General features: G+C 38.6%; 1 pseudogene; it reads right to left on the bottom strand.

Annotated features, from left to right (window-relative positions):
* Positions 1–20,346, bottom strand: part of LOC113897122 — a 40,555-nt pseudogene that overhangs the window by 15,418 nt on the left and 4,791 nt on the right.

Genomic DNA, 20,346 nt, shown 5'->3' with positions numbered 1-20,346 from the left:
ATTCTTTTTCAACTTGGGCCCTTCTAGTCTTTAAGAAATTCTCCTTGGCAGTTTACCAGACCCAGGCACATTGCCAACTTTCCCAGCAACTTTCTTGGAAAGCTCTGAAGGCACATTCTGTTCCTGTTGTTTTGGGGTGAAGTGGGGCTGAGAACAGAGGGTGTTCATCTCACTAAGGGTGGGCTGCTGCATCGTCAAAAATTCAAGGTGAACTCTAACCCTTTTGCTTCCCATTTGCATGGAATTAAGGTGAACTCTAACCCTTTAAGAGAACTAGGTGAAAAGAGCACGAGGAAGTTGAAGGCTTTTGCACTGATTCTCAAAACTAAACACACACACACACACATCAGGCCTCCTCCAGAAGCTGTGAAACCATTACAGGGTGTGATCCCAAACGGATTAATTAAATCCAAATCTCTAGGGGCGGAGGCATGTTAAAAAGTTCCTCAATACGACTAAGTGGCATTCCAAGTTGCTGTCCTTTCTGGGGAGAAAACAACTGGCTGTGAGATCAACAAATCCATTTAGTTAAGTTACAATGAAGCTTGGAAGGCCCACCTGTGTCCAGAAATCTTGCAGTCAAACATGAGGAATCTGGCGGAAGGATCGAACGACAGACAAGGTTTTGAAGAAAGCTGAGGTTATCCTAGGAAACAGGAACAGTGTGGTTACAGAAGCAGAAGGCCTGGGGAACGGCTGGGAGAGAACATTCTGGTTCTAGAAAGTGAGGGGTGGACCCTGGACCCGTGTGGGGAGGAGTCTGGAGCTGGATTAGGGCATTTGAGAGTCAGACAGAAGACTGGAGAGGTCTCTGCAGCCAGAATTAGATCCTGGAAATTGGGAAATTCCAGCAGAGTGGAGGGAGAGGGACAACCTGGAGCAAGGCGTCTCAAAAAGGGTGTCGGATGGAAACTTATTTTGGAAAGGAGGATGGAAAAACTTAACTGTTTTTTAATTGCCACTGATAAGCAGAATTGCGGTGGAAAGGTATGTAGCAAGGAAGCAAAGAGCAGGAAGAAAAAAGACAATGGTGCAGAGGTACTGCTTTACCGTGAATTTCAGGAAACCTGGGGCATGCTCTCAGCGCTCTGCGCACCAAGCGCAGGAGCAAGAAGGTGGACAAGACGAAAAAGCTAGGAAACTCAGGTTCCCTTTTGCGGGCATGTTGGTAGCATCCCCGGAGTCTTCATCAAGTGGACAGATTCGTTTTTCCACAACTAGAACAGTTAACTTCTGAGTATGACATTCATAGCTTTGATTTAAGAAAAAATTATCCGCATCAAGTTTTTGTTTGACCAGGATAAACATTAATTTTTCTACCTCTCAAGCATGTACAGTCTAGTTTTTCTACGTGTTATTAGGGAAATGGTGTGTGGCTCGTTGACATTTTCCTGCCAAGATGTCTATAAGTTATTACATAATAGACTTTTCTTTAAAGCTTTGGCATTTTTGGTCCCATAATTATTTACGATTTCAAGTCAGCTTTTAATGAGAGTGTCCAAGAAGGATCATTGATAGCAAGTACTTTCTCACATGATGAAGAAAGCAAGCCCACAGAGAGAGGGATAAACCTCAAAGAGTAACCTTCAGGCCCTGAGCTATGGTATCCTATTCACAAAACATCATGTATCTCTAAATATTGAAATTCTCAAAATAATACGATCAAAAAAAAAAAAAAAAATCTGACAAGGACTTACAAACCATAGGGACTTTCTGACACAGGGGCAGAACTTTTCCTAACCAGCATTTAGTCATGTCATACTTAGTTACCAAAAAAACCCACTTTTTTTTAGTACTAAAGTTTTTCTTTAAGTATTACCTTCTTAGTACAATTAACCCCACATTGGATTAATGTATAGACATTACATAGTTATATAAATTCCTCCTTCCAGTACTCACGTTACAGACAATTGGTAATAATTGCTTGGCAATGTGTCATTTGAAAGCTTTGTTAGCGGACGATAGTGAGAATTGCCCTGCATTCCCATTGATTAAGAGGAAAATCCTTTCCATAATAATAATTGTGGCAGCTAATGTTTATTGTGCGCTTACAAGGAATAAGCATTGAAAATACTTTACATATTATATCAATTATTTCTTATACCCAACTTCTAAAAGAACTGCTATTTTTTTCTCTGTTTGGCAGATAAGTTTTGAGCCAAAGAGAAATTAGAAAATAGGCTAACAATGGACATGGATTTGAGCAAACTCCAGGAGATAGTGAAGGACAGGGAAGCCTGGTGTGCTGCTGTTCATGGGGTCACATTCAGACATGACTGAGTGACTAAACAACAACAGCTGTGCTCTTAGCCTCTGATGACACTGCCTTCTACTGGAGAACTCATGGGTTTAAACTTTGAAACTGCTGCTGCTTACAAGAGCAATCCTTACTGATGTGCCTTCATAATACAGGAGGTGTATTAGGTTGTCAGGTGTGGCTTCTACCCATGTACCAAATGGTCGGGGATGGAATACTAATTTCCAAGGAATGTTGTAACAAATCATCACAAACTTGGTGGCTTACAACAACAGAAGTATATTAACTTACAATCTGGAGGTCAGAAGTCTGAAATCAAGGTGTTATTAGGACCCTTCTCTTTCTTAAGGGCTATAGGGGTAATTTTGCTTTGTCTCTTTCAGGTTCTGGTGGCTTCAGGTGTTCCTGGGTTGTAGATGTGTCACTCCAATCTCTGTCTCAGTGTTCTCCCAGTCTCTCCTCTGTGTGACATTTATTAAGGCACTTGTTATTAAATTTAGGGCTCAATCAGGAGCCCTCTTAGAAAGATGTGATTGGATATTAGTCATGCAGATGTCCTCTGTCTAAGTCTGGAATCAGGAACTCAGGAGTGAATGATTTCATTGGCCTGCTATCCTGTTGGTGAAATAGACCACACTTGGTCTATGGCATATTCTGCATTGTGCTAAAGCCTTATACAGTCTCAATTTTTATAAATCACAAGTATTTTCTTTCAAATACTGTTTAATGTTTTTCATTCTGATAAGTTTCACACATGGAATCTCAACAGACTCTAAACACCAAAAACAATATTGAAAAATAAGAGCAAAGTTGGAGGTCTCATATTTTCTGATTTCAAAACTTACTATAAAGCAATAATAATCAAAAGAGTTTGGTACTGCCATAAACACAGACACATTGATAAATGGAATTGAGTAAAGAACCCAGAAATAAATCCTTACATATATGAAAATGAAATCTGTTAGTTGCTCAGTCGTGTCCGACTCATTGTGACCCCATGGACTGTAGCCCACCAGGCTCCTCTGTCCACAGAATTTTCTAGGCAAGAATACTGGAATGGGTTGCCATTCTCTTCTCCAGGGGATCTTCCCCACTCAGGAATTGAACCTGGGGCTCCTGCATTGCAGGCAGATTCTTTACCATCTGAGCCACTGGGGAAGCCCAGAAAAATATTTACATATATGGTCAAATATTTTTCTATGAGTCCCAAGATCATTAATGATGAAAGGACAGTCTTTTTGGCAAATGGTGTGAAAACTGGATTTCCAGATCCAAAAGAATGGAGTTGGACCCTTTCATTATGCCATATACAAAATTAACTCAAAATGATAAATATATCAGAGTAAAAATTAGTTTTATAATAAAACTATGAATGTATCAGAAGAAAACTTGAGGAAAACGTCCATGACATTGGATTTTGCAATAATTTTTTGGACACGATACTAAAACATTGTGGGGAAAACAACAACAAAATAGATCATTTGTACTCAATCAAAATTAAAACTTTTGTGCATTAAAGGGCACCATTAACATAGTGAAAAGGCAATATATAAAATGAGAGAAAATATTTGCAAATCATATATCTGAAAAAGGATTAACATCTAGACAATATAAAGAACTCTTAGAATTCAACAATGACAATCGAAGAGAAAAACATGGACAAAGGACTTGAATAGACATTTCTTAAAAAACGACCCAATCAAAAAATGGGCCAAAGAACTAAATAGACATTTCTCCAAAAACATACAGATGGCTAACAAACACATGAAAAGATGCTCAACATCACTCATTATCAGAGAAATGCAAATCAAAACCACAATGAGGTACCATTTCACACCAGTCAGAATGGCTGCGATCCAAAAGTCTACAAGCAATAAATGCTGGAGAGGGTGTGGAGAAAAGGGAATCTTCTTACACTGTTGGTGGGAATGCAAACTAGTACAGTCACTATGGAGAACAGTGTGGAGATTCCTTAAAAAAACTGGAAATAGAACTGCCTTATGATCCAGCAATCCCACTGCTGGGCATACACACTGAGGAAACCAGAATTGAAAGAGACACGTGTACCCCAATGTTCATCGCAGCACTGTTTATAATAGTTAGGACATGGAAGCAACCTAGATGTCCATCAGCAGACGAATGGATAAAAAAGCTGTGGTACATATACACAATGGAGTACTACTCAGCCATTAAAAAGAATACATTTGAATCAGTTCTAATGAGGTGGATGAAACTGGAGCCTATTATACAGAGTGAAGTAAGCCAGAAAGAAAAACACCAATACAGTATACTAATGCATATATATGGAATTTAGAAAGATGGTAACGATAACCCTGTATGAGAGACAGCAAAAGAGACACAGATGTATAGAACAGTCTTTTGGACTCTGTGGGAGAGGGAGAGGGTGGGATGATTTGGGAGAAAGGCATTGAAACATGTATAATATCATATAAGAAACTAATTGCCAGTCCAGGTTCGATGCAGGATATAGGATGCTCAGGGCTGGTGCACTGGGATGACCCAGAGGGATGGTACGGGGAGGGAGGAGAGAGGGGGGTTCAGGATGGGGAACACGTGTACACCTGTGGTGGACTCATGTTGATGTACAGCAAAACCAATACAATATTGTAAAGTAAAAAAAAAAAAAGAAGAAGATATGCAATGGTCAAAAAAAAAAAAAACACACACACACACATGAAAATGCTCAACAACACTAATAATCAGGGAATTGAAAGTCAGATCACAATGAGATACTGCTTCCTACCGATTAGCATGGCTATTATAGAAACAAAATGAAGTGAAACAAAAAGCCTCAAGAAATAACAAGTGTGATCAAGGTTGTGGAAAACTGGAACCTTTATGCATTTCTGATGGGAACAAAATAGTGCTAGTGGAAAACAGTATGGTGCCCCTCTTCTAAAATTAACATTTAATTATCACATTATTGGAAAAGATTCTATTTTTGAACAAATTTAACTAGGCTTCTCTGAGTCCTCTTTTTGACTAGGCATTATCCTGGGGTCTGCAGTCCAATTGTAGCAAGAATCATGCTAGGTCACTTTAGAGGAAATCTGTCACCCTTGTTCAAATTCCTCTTCTGCATCCACAATAGCTGATTCTCTGGTCAGCCAGCCTTTAGCAAGAATACTATTAGGTCAGTTTAGCATGAATGCCCTGACTTGTGATGTTCTCTCATATTTATTTTCCAGCCACTGATCCCCTCAATCTGCTCATTGGTTACAAATCCCTAGCTTTCTTCACTGTATTCAGAGTTGAGCCCAATCTCTCTCCCTTGTGGTGATGGTCTTGACAACTATCACCATAGTTCTGAATAAAGTCTCCCTCACTGGCTTAATATGTATCAGAATAATTTTTCCTTTATCATGATCCAGAAATTCACATCTGGGTATATACTAAAAATAACCAAAACTGGGAATTCAAATAGATATCTGTACACTCATGTTTAATGCAGCATTATTCACTATTACTAAAATTTGGAAGTACTCAGTTGTCCACTGATGGAAAAATGAACAAACAAAGTATGGTATGTACATGCAATGAAACATTATTCAGCCTTAAACACAAAAAAAATTCTAACACATGTTACAATATGGATAAACCTTGAAGATATTATGCAAAGTGGGAAAAAAAAACCAGCCACAAGAGGATAAGTATTGTGTGATTCCATTCATATGAGGCACTTAGAATAATCAAATTCACAGAGTCTAAAAGTATGATTGGTGTTTGACAGGGGCTGGGGTAAGGAAGGAATGGAGGAGGCATTGCTTAGTGGGTACAGAGTTCCGGCTGCAGAAAATGAAAGAGTTCTGGACAAGACTGTGGTAACAATTGGATAACCATGTAAATGTACTTAATACCACTGAACTGTATGCTTATAAATGGATAAAGTTTTATTACATGTACATGGAAGAACTATACAAAGAAGATCTCATGAGCCAGATAACCACGATGGATAACCACTCACCTAAAGCCAGACATCCAGGAATGTGAAGTCAAGTGAGCCTTAGGAAGCATCACTATGAACAAGGCTAGTGGAGATGATGGAATCCCAGTTGAACTATTTCAAATGCTAAAAGATGATGCTGAGAAAGTGCTGCACTCAATATGCCAGCAAATTTGGAAAACTCAGCAGTGGCCACAGGACTGGAAAAGGTCAGTTTTCATTCCAATCCCAAACAAAGGCAATGCCAAAGAATGTTCAAACTACTGCACAATTGCACTCATCTCACACGCTAGTAAAGTAATGCTCAAAATCCTCCAAGCCAGACTTCAATGGTATGTGAACCAGGAACTTCTAGATGTTCAAGCTGGATTGAGAAAAGACAGAGGAACCAGAGATCAAATTGCCTACATCATTGGATCATCAAAAAAAGCACAAGAGTTCCAGAAAAACATCTACTTCTGCTTTATTGACTATGCCAAAGCCTTTGACTGTGTGGATCACAATAAACTGTGGAAAATTCTTAAGAGATGGGAATACCAAACCACGTTACCTGCCTCCTCAGAAATCTGTATGCAGGTAAAGAAGGAACAGTTAGAACTGGACATGGAACAATAGACTGGTTCCAAATAGGAAAAGGAGTACATCAAGGCTGTATATTTTCACCCTGCTTATTTAACTTATATGTGGAGTACATCATGAGAAACGCTAGGCTGTATAAAGCACAAGCTGGAATCAAGATTGCTGGCAGAAATATCGATAACCTCAGATATGCAGATGACACCACCCTTATGGCAGAAAGTGAAGAAGAACTAAAGAGCCTCTTGATGAAAGTAAAAGAGGAGAGTGAAAAAGCTGGCTTAAAGCTCAACATTCAGAAAACTAAGATCATGGCATCTGGTCCCATCACTTCATGGGGAATAGATGGGGAAATACTGGAAACAGTGAGAGACTTTATTTTGAGGGGGCTCCAAAATCACTGCAGATGGTGTCTGCAGCCATGAAATTAAAAGACACTTGCTCCTTGGAAGAAAAGCTATGACCAACGTAGACAGCATATTAAAAAGCAGAGACATTACTTTGCCAGCAAAGGTCCATCTAGTCAAAGCTATGGTTTTTCTAGTAGTCATTTATGGATGTGAGAGTTGGACTATAAAGAAAGCTGAGTGCTGAAGAATTGATGCTTTTGAACTGTGGTGATGGAAAAGGCTCTTGAGAGTCCCTTGGACTGCAAGGAGATCCAACCAGTCAATCCTAAAGGAAATCAGTCCTGAATATTCATTGGAAGGACTGATGTTGAAGCTGAAACTCCAATACTTGGCCACCTGATGCAAAGAACTGACTCTTTTGAAAAGACCCTGATACTGGGAAAGATTGAAGGTGGGAGGAGAGGGGGACAATAGATGTTGAGATGGTTGTATGGCATCACTGACTCGATAGACATGAATTTGAGCAAGCTCCTGGTGTTGGTGATTGACAGGGAAGCCTGGCATGCTGCAGTCCATGGGGTTGCAAAGAGTCGGACATGACTGAGCAACTGAACTGAACTGAACTGAACTGATAAATATATATATTTATATATATATATAAATATATATATATTGAGCTTCACTGGTGGCTCAGTGGTAAAGAACCCGCCTGTCAATGCAGGAGATCTAAGAGATGTCAGTTCGATCACTAGGTGGATAAGATCCCCTGGAGGAGGGCATGGCAACCCACTCCAGTATTCTTGCCTGGAGATTTCCATAGAGAGAGGAGACTAGTGGGCTACAGTCCATAGGTCGCAAAGAGACAGACATGACTGAAGTGACTTAGCATTATATAATATATTGTATTGTATAATACATTATATAATATATTATATTGTATAATACATTATATAATATATTATATTGTAAATATATATATATATATATTTACCAGGGGCTTTCCAGGTGGTATAGTGGTAAAGAATCCACCTACCAATAAAGGAGACTCAAGAGGCACAGTTTCTGTCTCTGGCTTGTGAAGACCTTCTGGAGAATGAAATAGCAACTGGCTCCAGTATTCTTGCCTGGAAAATTCCATAACAGTGGAACCTGGTGGCCACAGTCCATGGGGTCACAAAGAGTTGGACATGACTGAGTGACTGAGCACACATACACACACATATATATACCATAATTCAAAAAAAAATGAGAAATTCTCAAGTGAACAAACTATAATTCTCAATATAGTATTATAATACTGTTCCAACTTATTATGTGTTCCTCATTCAGCTAATGTCATGGTATAACTTTAAAAAAAAAAGAACATGTGATCAAACTTTTTTCCCAAGCATTTCCTCCAAGCATTTTAAATTTTTAAAAAACTTTAATTAATTTTAATTAATCAATGTGATTAATGTTTAATCCTTTATTCATATATCACTACTAAAAATTTTTGAGCTGAATAAGCTTGGAGTTTTTTTTAGTTTTATTTTAAAATTGTACTGTTTGAATATTTGACATTTTCTTAAATGTAAAAGCCACTCCTTCTTGAAAAAAAATAATTCTAAAGAGAGCTTGACCTCCAGGAATAATTATTATGATTGTATTAATAGGTTTGGATTTGGCTGGAAGTACATGCAAGAAGATAACCAGTTCATCAATTCTAAGGACTCAGCCACTCCAGGAAAATGGCCCTTTATTATTTTATTCACTTTTCTATAACTATTATTAGAAAGAATCTGTTTCTTGGGGCTTCCCAGGTGGCTCAGTGGTAAAGAATCCACCTGTCAATGCAGGAGCTGCAAGAGACCCTGATTCAATCCCTGGGTCAAGAAGATATCGAGAAGGAAATGGCAAACTACTCCAATATTCTTGCCTAGAGAATCCCGTGGACAGAGAAGCCTGGAGGGCTACAGTCTATGGGGTTGCAAATGAGCTGGGCAAAACTTAGGGACTCAGCAACACATTCAATTTTTGAATAATACTATTTCTGAATCAAATAATACTTATGCTTTTTATAAAATTCATTCCCTCTTATTCTTTCTATTTAAGAAATAATAAGTCTATTCTTATAATGCAAGTTTCTAGTAAAGAAATGTGCTCATATCTGTTAGGAAAATAGTGTTATTTTAAAGAAGAAGAAAAAGTGAAAGTGTTAGTCGTTCAGTTGTGCCTGACGCTATGCAACGCTATGCAATCTGTCCATGGGATTCTCCAGGCAAGTATACTAAAGTGGGTTGTCATTTCCCTCTCCAGGGGATCTTCCTGACGCAAGGATTGAACCCAGGTCTCCCACATTGCTGGCAAATTCTTTACTGTCAGAGCCACCAGGGACTCAAAAAGGAAGTCCAGTTATTTAATTTGTGATTTCTCCCAGCATATTAATGTTTAAGCAGTGGCGAACTATCTCTCAGTTAAAGAGAATCATTATAAATATTTGAAGACTTAAGCAGAACTGGGGGACCTTAAATCCTGAAAGAGTCTTCTCAGTGGCTGGTTTTGTGGCTATGATTCCTACATATTTAGCTATTTGGTAAAACTAAGAGTGCAGATAAAGAATCTCCAAAAATATTTTCTTTGTGGTTTAAAAACCAAAAAGTGATTAAGAAATCTATATCTTAGACCATTAAAAAAAATTCTGATGAAACTGATTTCTTTAAAAAATCAAGACCCTCTTCAATCCACTTGCCTGGGGAGAAGTCCTCACCTGAGACTAAAGTTGCAAAGGGTAGAACTGTCAATGGATATTCAACTGTTGAAATTTTATTAGGATTTTAATTATTTATGTTTGTGCTCTGGTTACAAATAGGAATAATTTTTGAGTTATCCACTCTAAACCCTGTTTTTCCAATAAGTCCTTTCGGGGTACGTTTTTGCAGAAATCAAGGTATTTCTGGAACAGATACATGGTGTTGTAGCAAAAACATCTAACTCCTATCATTTTTTGAGGATTATTTGGAGTTTTATACAAATTGTCTTATTTAATCCTTCAGATCAGATCAGATCAGTCACTCAGTTGTGTCCGACTCTTTGCGACCCCATAAATCGCAGCACGCCAGGCCTCCCTGTCCATCACCAACTCCTGGAGTTTACTCAAACTCATGTCCATCGAGTTGGTGATGCCATCCAGCCATCTCATCCTCTGTTGTCCCCTTCTCCTCCTGCCCCCAATCCCTCCCAACATCAGAGTCTTTTCCAATGAGTCAACTCTTCCCATGAGGTGGCCGAAGTACTGGAGTTTCAGCTTTAGCATCATTCCTTCCAAAGAAATCCCAGGTCTGATCTCCTTCAGAATGGATTGGTTGGATCTCCTTGCAGTCCAAGGGACTCTCAAGAGTCTTCTCGAACACCACAGTTCAAAAGCATCAATTCTTCGGTGCTCAGCCTTCTTCACAGTCCAACACTCACATCCACACATGACCACAGGAAAAACCATAGCCTTGACTAGACAAATCTTTGTTGGCAAAGTAATGTCTCTGCTTTTGAATATGCTATCTAGGTTGGTCATAACTTTCCTTCCGAGGAGTAAGTGTCTTTTAATTTCATGGCTGCAGTCACCATCTGCAGTGATTTTGGAGCCCAGAAAAATAAAGTCTGACACTGTTTCCACTGTTTCCCCATCTATTTCCCATGAAGTGATGGGACTGGATGCCATGATCTTTGTTTTCTGAATGTTGAGCTTTAAGCCAACTTTTTCACTCTCCACTTTCACTTTCATCAAGAGGCTTTTGAGTTCCTCTTCACTTTCTGCCATAAGGGTGGTGTCATCTGCATATCTGAGGTTATTGATATTTCTGCCAGCAATCTTGATTCCAGCTTGTGTTTCTTCCAGTCCAGTGTTTCTCATGATGTACTCTGCATAGAAGTTAAATAAGCAGGGTGACAATATACAGCCTTGATGTACTCCTTTTCCTATTTGGAACCAGTCTGTTGTTCCATGTCCAGTTTTAACTGTTGCTTCCTGACCTGCATACAAATTTCTCAAGAGGCAGATCAGGTGGTCTGGTATTCCCATCTCTTTCAGAATTTTCCACAGTTTATTGTGATCCACACAGTCAAAGGCTTTGGCATAGTCAATAAAGCAGAAATAGATGTTTTTCTGCAACTCTCTTAATTTTTCGATGATCCCGCGGATGTTGGCAATTTGATCTCTGGTTCCTCTGCCTTTTCTAAAACCAGCTTGAACATCAGGAAGTTCACGGTTCACATATTGCTGAAGCCTGGCTTGGAGAATTTTGAGCATTACTTTACTAGCGTGTGAGATGAGTGCAATTGTGCAGTAGTTTGAGCATTCTTTGGCATTGCCTTTCTTAATAAGAGCTTTTTGAGTTTGGTATAATTGTGCGCATTTAACTGTGGTTCAATGGTATTTTTTTCAAGAATAGTTTAAAAAATTCCCATATCCTCTTCAAACAATCTCCCGAAATGATAACGTTTATCACATTACCTTTATCATTCTCTTTGTCTCTGCTTATAATAACTACAGTATGACTCAAACCAGGAAATTAGCATTGGTACACTAATAGTATAAAATTCAAATTGCCTGATAATGTTCTTTATAGCAGAAGAAAACATATTGCCTGTAGTTGCCATGTTGTTACAGGCTCCTTCAGTATAGAATCACTCCACAGTTTTCCTTTGTCTTTCATGACTTTAACACTTTAAAAGAGTACAGCATAGGTCTTTGCTAGAATATTGTTAAATGTAAGTTTGTCTCATGTTTCTTTATGATTATGTTCAAATTATGCATTTTTGCCTGAAGGGTCCAATGGTCGTTGTAGCACAATTATAGTTACACAGCTAATTAAATTTGAGGCCAGGATTTGAATCTGATTGAGAATCCAAAAACTACATTATCAACCTCCATTCATTACATCATGAATAATTACAGAATTTCTCATATAATCTCTCAAAAAAGGATAATGACTTCTGTGAATATCACAAAGATTTCCTTTTGCATCTGCCACATTATAAAATGTGAAGGCAGGAAAATCAAATGGTATCATGGAATTGATCTGATACAATTCCTGTATTAATACATGTTTATTATGTATTACTTGGGAAATGTAGTCCAAAAATTTGGATTAATGTAAAACTTTATTGTATTGGTGTGTCTTGGTTTATCACTTCTCTGTTTCCTTACTTTATTTACTTAGGGCTTCCCCAGTGACTCAGTGGTTAAGAATCTGCCTGCAATGCCGGAGTCTCAGAAGACTAGGGTTTGATCCTTGGATTGATAAGATCCCCTGGAAGAGGAAATGGCAGCACACTCCAGTATTCTTGCCCGGAAAAGCCCATGGACAGGGGAGGGTGGCGGGCTACAGTCCATATGGTTTCAAAGAGTTGGATACAATTGAAGCAACTTAGCACACACATGCATGTACTTTTCTTTCTTATTTGGCATCTGTCTTCTTTTCTTGCCCTAAAATGTGTTACCTGATAGAAAAGTTTCAGTGTAATTCTATAGCACTTCATTTTATACTAGTCATTTTCTGAAGAACATAATATAAGCATTATAATTAAACTACACCCCATCCAGAATTTCAACTTCTAGAAACTTTATACACATATAGTGATTTCTGTGTAATATTCTGCTCTTTTAATTTCAATATCCATCAAATTAGCAAAGTCAATGGACAAAATAGTAGCATGAGTCAATATTAATAAATAAACTTCCATATTTCTGAAACTTCAACATCTTGGGGTATTTTTTCTAATGTCATTACTATGTTGTACTTTTAAGCAATACTCAATTAATTCTCAATTATCACTAATGTTTTAATCATGAATATCTTTAAGAGCAAACTTAAGTTCTACAAATAAAAATTTCCTGGATAGCCTTTATTTTAAAATTTCAGTTTGTAGACTTTCAAAATCATGATTAACCAGATTTCCAGTTAAACTGAAAAGTCTCTTTAAATAAACATGGTGTATTTGGTTCTGGAAATAACAATAGAAAACATCTCAAGGTGTCATATAGTAAATATAAATATTAATATGTGAAACTTTTGTTTTAGTATGCATGCATGTGTGTGTCTTTTGTATAATGTGTGGAAAGGAGAAATAGTTTATTTACTGTGACACAATCAAAGAAGGCTTGAAAGTCACTGCTTTAATCAAATTCAAATCAAACTCATTCTTTTCCATTTCTGCCTATGGGTAACAAATGGGACATTTGTTTATTAATTTTCTTTTCTCCTGCCTACACTAGACATTTCTAGGGACCTTTCACAGCCACTCCTCACCCTTCCTCAAAAATTCACAGAGATAAACTTGTCATCTAGAAATAATTCCTTCTCTTCTACTCTAGCTTTCTTGTAAAATTAAAGCAGTTTCAGCCAGCACATCAGATAGATATTTATTGTAGCTGTAAGAGTTCTCTTCTTCCTGTTGGTAATAATCTTTAGTCTCTTCTTACCTGATGAAATTTACCTAAACAAAATGTCAGTTTGTCTAATTTGCTTACCCTTGTATTTTGAGTTCCTACCCCATTGTATGGACATGTTTATTAAATAAATAATTGAATGAGTACAAAGTTCAGTCGCTCAGTTGTGTCCGACTCCTTGCGACCCCATGAATCACAGCACACCAGGCCTCCCTGTCCATCACCAACTCCCGGAATTTACATGTCCATCGAGTTGGTGATGCCATCCAGCCATCTCATCCTCTGTTGTCCCCTTCTCCTCCTGCCCCCAATCCCTCCCAGCATCAGAGTCTTTTCCAATGAGTCAACTCTTCGCATGAGGTGGCCAAAGTACTGGAGTTTCAGCTTTAGCATCAGTCCTTCCAATGAACACCCAGGATGGATCTCCTTTAGAATGGACTGGTTGGATCTCCTTGCAGTCCAAGGGACTCTCAAGAGTCTTCTCCAACACCACAGTTCAAAAGCATCAATTCTTCGGTGCTCAGCTTTCTTCACAGTCCAACACTCACATCCATACATGACCACAGGAAAAACCATAGCCTTGACTAGATAGACCTTTGCTGGCAAAGTAATGTCTCTGCTTTTGAATATGCTGTCTAGGTTGGTCATAACTTTCCTTCCAAGGAATAAGCGTCTTTTAATTTCATGGCTGCCATCACCATCTGCAGTGATTTTGGAGCCCCCCAAAATAGTCTGACACTGTTTCCACTGTTTCCCCATCTACTTCCCATGAAGTGATGGGACTAGATGCCATGATCTTCATTTTCTGAATGTTGAGCTTTAAGCCAAGCTTTTCACTCTCCTCTTTCACTTTCATCAAGGGGCTCTTTAATTCTTCACTTTCTGCCATAAGGGTGGTGTCATCTGCATATCTGAGGTTATTGATATTTCTCCCGGCAATCTTGATTCCAGCTTGTGCTTCTTCCAGCCCAGGGTTTCTCATGATGTACAACCTATGTACAAAGGAGATCCTGTCTACCAGTACACAATGACCTTTCTAAAACACTCCTCCATACCAAACTGTTTAATTTGATTCTTATGGGACTAAAGCATTTTTCCCTGAGATTGCACAATTTAAGGGGTAAGGGGGAAAGAGGACACTTCTTTATTGAGATTACAATAGGACTGGCTGCAAATTAAATCCAACCAGTTTGGGATTTTGGAATTAGCAGATGTAAATGCATATAGAATGGATAAACAACAAGGGAACTCTGCTTAATGTTATGTGACAACCTGGATGGGAGGGGAGTTTGGGGGAGAATGGATACATGTATATGTATGGCTGAGTTCCTTTGCTATCCACCTGAAACTATCACAGCATTGCTAATCCACTATACTTCCATATAGGGGTTTGCCTGGTGGTTCAGTGGTAAAGAATCTGCCTGTCAAAGCAGGAGACGTGGGTGCCGGGAGCAGGAGCTCCGCCCGTGGCAAAGGTCATGAGGAAGGAGGCTCGGCACACGCAAAGGCGGGATTGAGCCTCAGGAGTCCCCCTGGAAATTCTCGAGCATCTACCCCCAAACCAGAGTCTGCCTACTCTCTGCTTTGTGCTCTCACCTACACCTCTGACTTTACAGGGGCTGTCCCCCACTACCTCTCTCTGAAAGAAGAGTTAACTTACAGCTCCAGTTAATAATTCCTGGGTGTGACAGTGTTTCAACCTACAAACTCCTTTGGAAGTCCTCTAGCCTGCCTGAATAGGTTTTTTCGGCCACATGTGATTGCTCAGAGCCTCCCAACCGTGAGAGGCAGGAGGTGTTCTAAACTGTCTAAATACAGATTCCTTTGAGCAGTTAAAAGATTGATTAGAAATTGTATTGGTGAAGGGTTTTTCACTTGTTGGGCCAATGTTTGCTGCTAAGTCTCCATATCCCTTACCTGCTGTGTCCCTAGCAGTGTATTGATGAATATAATTGGTGTAAGTAGTAGCTTTAATGTTTGTAGCCTTGGACCCTTGAGTTAATTCTTTTTCTTGTTATAGCCCACCACACCTTTGCCCTGTAGGAATGCACCTTTATCTAATGCTTTTGGAGGGTGGCGCCTGACTAATCACCTTTAGAGAAAAATAAGTTTTCTGAAGAAAGGGTCTTAAAATGTTAACAGGCCTCCGGGCCAGAAGATGATGCAAATCACCTAAACTTTTGCATATGATAAGTTTGCAGAAAGAAAGCCTGGCTTACTGCATGACTCTACCCCTTCCCCCATTATCCTCTATGCATAACTTAAGGTATAAAAACTACTTTGGAAAATAAAGTTCGGGCCTTGTTCACCGAAGCTTGGTCTCCCCATGTCGTTCTTTCTTTCACCTTCTGGCTGAATTATTCAGCCTCTTTTCTCCACTAAATTTTCTCACTGAGCTATCCTTATTTAACCACTCTTTATATCTTTAATTAACATTTAAATAAGCTGTTGTTTCCTGATCGCCGATGCCATCTCCCCTTCGAATTCCCTGGATCCACCAGGGCTGGACCCCGGCCCATGGGTTTGATCCCTGGGTTGGGAAGATCCCCTGGAGAAGGAAATGGCAACCTGCTCTAATATTCTTAACCTGGGAAGTCCCACAGACAGAGGAGCCTGGCAAGCTATAGTTCCTGGGGGTAGCAAGAGTCAGACACAACTTAGTGACCAACCACTAACAACAAATACTCCAATATGAAATTAAAAGTTTTGTTTTTTCTTTTAAAATTAAAAGTATATATATAGTATAGATTAACAAGCTCTTACTGTACAGCCCAGGGAACTAAATTCAGTTTGCTGTGATAAACTATAATGGAAAAGAATAATATATATATATGTATAACTGAATCACTTTGTTCTACAGCAGAAATTAACACAACATTGTAAATCAAGTATACTTCAATAAAGTAATTTTTTTAAATACAGCCAGCAAAAATGTTTTGTTTGGCCCACACATTTTAATTAATGTCCTATATTTAGGTATTAGAAATATCTCACATAAAAACTCAGCTTGTCTTGAAAGATGATAAGACTTGGCAACACCAGGTCTATGTTTGGCTGGACCTGGGGTAGCTAATTCATTTCAATGAGTCTTGAGTATAAATCTTTTCTTCTGGTTTGTCTCCCTTACCAGACTGTGAGTTCCCCCAGAATCCCCCTATCATGAGTTTTTTAGTTAAGCTCAACAGACATAGGGCTTCCCTGGTGTTTCAGTGATAAAGAATCTGCCTGCAATGCAGGAGACATGGGTTCAGTGTTTAGGTTGGGAAGATCCCCTAGAGAAGGAAATGGTAACTGACTCTAGTATTCTTGCCTGGGAAATCCCATGGACAGAGGCGTCCATGGTGTCACAAAAGTCAGACACGACTTACCAACTAAACCATCACCACGACTACCAGACATATGTAGGGTGAAGGCACAAATTATGAATGGGTCACAGTGCTGAAGGTCAACTCTGAAGACAACTTATATAACTTTGAGTTCAGTTCTCTCTTCTCTTCCTCACTATCTCTAGTGTTCATCCCACAGAAATTTTATCTAAGTTCATGTTTCAGCTATCCTCTCTACCATAAGGCAAAATCTGTAAGCCTGCTTCCTGAGTTCTAATCAGAAATCACTAACTGCCCCTCAACAGTTTGGACTATGTCACGAGCTTATTCTGTTATCTAGCCAACACATACTTTCTAACCTTTGACCCTAATTTTCTTTTACAGTTACCATTATCTTCCCATGCACATAACCTGGAAACCTCAGCAATTGTAGATTCCTCTTCTGCCCTCCCCAGCCTCATTCAGTGAGTTATCAAGTCTAGTTTATTCGTTCTTTACAATAGTGAATGTCTCTTTTCCTCTCTTTTCCTTCCTCTATTCAAGGTTGAGTTTTACTTTTTGATAAACACTTAATTGCTCTCCTTGTCTCAAACCTTTTGCCTTTCAATATAAATGTATCTATTTTGTTGTTGTTCAGTGACTCAGCCATGTCTGACTCTTTGCAACCCCATGGATTGCAGCACTCCAGGCTTCCCTGCCCATCACCATCTCCTGCAGCTTGGTTGGTGATGCCATCCAACCATCTTATCCTCTGTTGTCCCCTTCTCCCCCTGCCTTCAACCTTTCCCAACATCAGGGTCTTTCCTAATGAGTCAGCTCTTTGCATCAGGGGCCAAAGTATTAGAGCTTCAGCCTCAGTCCTTCCAATAAATATTCAGGACTGATTTCCTTTAGGATTGACTGGTTTGAGATCCCTTGCAGTCCAAGGGACTTGCAAGAGTCTTCTCCAACACCACAGTGTTCAGCCTTCTTTATGGTCCAACTCTCACATCCATACATGACTACTGGAAAAACCATAGCTGTTACTATACAGATCTTTGTTGGCAAAGTAATTTCTCTACTTTTTAATATGCTGTCTAGGTTTGTTTATCTCTAATGCCAACAAATATTTAGCCAGTGTCCACTGCTGTTTTAGAAATTAGGGATACAGCAGTGAACAAAAGTGACACAGAGTCCTTGCTTTCATGGATTTGTAACCAGTGAGGGATACAGCAAACAAACACATGTATAATCATATAATGTCACATAGTAATAAATTATATGAAAAAATAAATTATATGGGGATAGGCAATAATGGATTGGGCTTCCCTGTTGGCTCAGTGGTAAAGAATCCACCTGTCAGTGCAAGAATTTCAAATTCGATCTCTGAGTTAGGAAAATTCCCTGGAGAAGGAAGTGGCAACCCACTCCAGTATTCTTGCCTCAGAAATCCCATGGACAGAGGAGACTGGCGGGCTATAGTCTATGGGGTTGCGAAGAGTCAGACACGACTTAGCTACTAAACAACAACAACAATAATGGATTAGAGAGGTATGACTTTTGAAAAAATAATAGTAAGTCTTTCAACATTTAAATTCATATGCAATTCAAGGACACATTACATAGAGTTTCCCAGATTAACTTTCCTGAAACATGTCACATAATGTCTCTTCTCTATTGAAACACATTTAACAGATATTCATCCATAAAACAAGTGGAATAGAGTCCAAGTCTGGGCCCAGGTATTCTTTTTTGCCTTTAGTGTATAAACACAAAACTTGGTTAATTTCCTGGCCTTGGTTAATTTCCTGGCCTTATAATTTGCTATTTAATTGGCGTATTACTATCTTAAGCCTTTCTGAAGCGCCCTTACTCTCTCCTTCCTTCTTCCTGCTCTAGGTCACCCAGTGTGACATAGAATCCACCACCTCGTAATCCACCACCTGTCTCTTTGTGGTTATATTTTATATTCCCAGGTGGATGGCATATTTTTGAAAGATAATTGTCTCATATTACTTTATATTCTTCTTAGTACTTTATAAAGTGGTTGGCATACAAATCCATGTTTGTTAAGTGTTGACCAACCAGCTACATGAATTGACCACAGGCAGTCTCTTGGCTCCAAGTGGCACACTCTTGCATCATCTGCTCTTTTCTCTTGGTGACACTAAGCCTATATCTGAGACAGAATCATCACTTGAATTTTCCATTTGAATATGCCTTTTATTTTCCCCTTAAAAGCAGTATGTCACTGTAATCCATATAGAGCTTACATCATTTTGTTCTAGGGTGAAATGCTTTGCTTCATCAGGGTGTTAGCGTTCTACACTTGCCACAAGGGGGAGCAGCAGTTCTTTTTCAGGAACCAGAATGACTCCACACTTTTCATTCTTCTACAGTTTCCACCCCAACATTCTGCTCTTCCCCACACGTGGTCCCATAAATTTTTCTGTTTTTGCTTTTTCTCCTGCATGCATTTTCCACAGGTGAAAGGAAACTTCTTCACCTTAAAAAATTGAATTAAGATTCCATTTCTCTAGGCATTAATAGTTTAATTTCCATTCAGATTCTTAATTCCTTATTGTTATTGAACTCTTCAACACTTCTGGAAAATAATTATTGTTGGGAACAATTCAAGGGCAAATGAGAAATTATCTTTCAATTGCTATCCAATGTGGACAACAAGTAGCATATATTTTTGTTCCTCAGTTTACCTAAAGTAGGGAGTGTAAATAGGTACTTAGTACTTGCCAAATAGGAAAAGCTCTTAAAACATCTTAAAACTGGATATTTCAGCACTCTACATATATGCAGTTCTAGAGTTAGCAGGAATATTAGAAATAATCTGGACCCAAATCCCATTATAAATAAGGACTTTGAATCACAGGAAAATCAGATAATGAGCTGAACTAGTTCAAGGGCTCATTCAGGTCCAAGACTTTTCCCATGAAGCTCTATTGTCTCTCTTTTGTACCGGCTTGAGGCTCAGATTGACTGAAAGAAATATGATAAATAATAACAAAGAAATTATATCTATGATAATATTATATAGTATGATTTTACATTAAATCTGACCTATAGTTTAAACAGAGGAAAGAAATAGTTCTTTTACAAATCCAACAATATTATGCTAAGGATCATTATAAAAATGTTGCTTTCGGTTCTGAATACTACAAAATACCTTACATACATGCATAGTCCAAATGTTACCTTGCAGTTGTTAAAATTATTCAAGTAGATCTATTTGTACTGGCTTGAGGCTCTGATTGAGTGAAAGAAGCATGATAAATAATAACAACAGTAGAAATTATAGCAAAATAATATTATATAGTATGATTTCTATTTATATAGATAAAACTATATATGTATCAGTATATGCATCAGTAAAGTTCTGTAAGTGTATACAGTCAAAATTGTTAACCTTGACACTTACTCTAGGGAGAAAGAGAGAAGAGAGCAGGTAAATGCCT

This window comes from Bos indicus x Bos taurus, chromosome 8, assembly GCF_003369695.1.
Source record: "Bos indicus x Bos taurus breed Angus x Brahman F1 hybrid chromosome 8, Bos_hybrid_MaternalHap_v2.0, whole genome shotgun sequence".
Lineage (NCBI taxonomy): Eukaryota > Metazoa > Chordata > Mammalia > Artiodactyla > Bovidae > Bos > Bos indicus x Bos taurus.
Note: the sequence above shows the minus strand (reverse complement) of the source record. Positions and strands in the feature narration are given on the sequence as shown.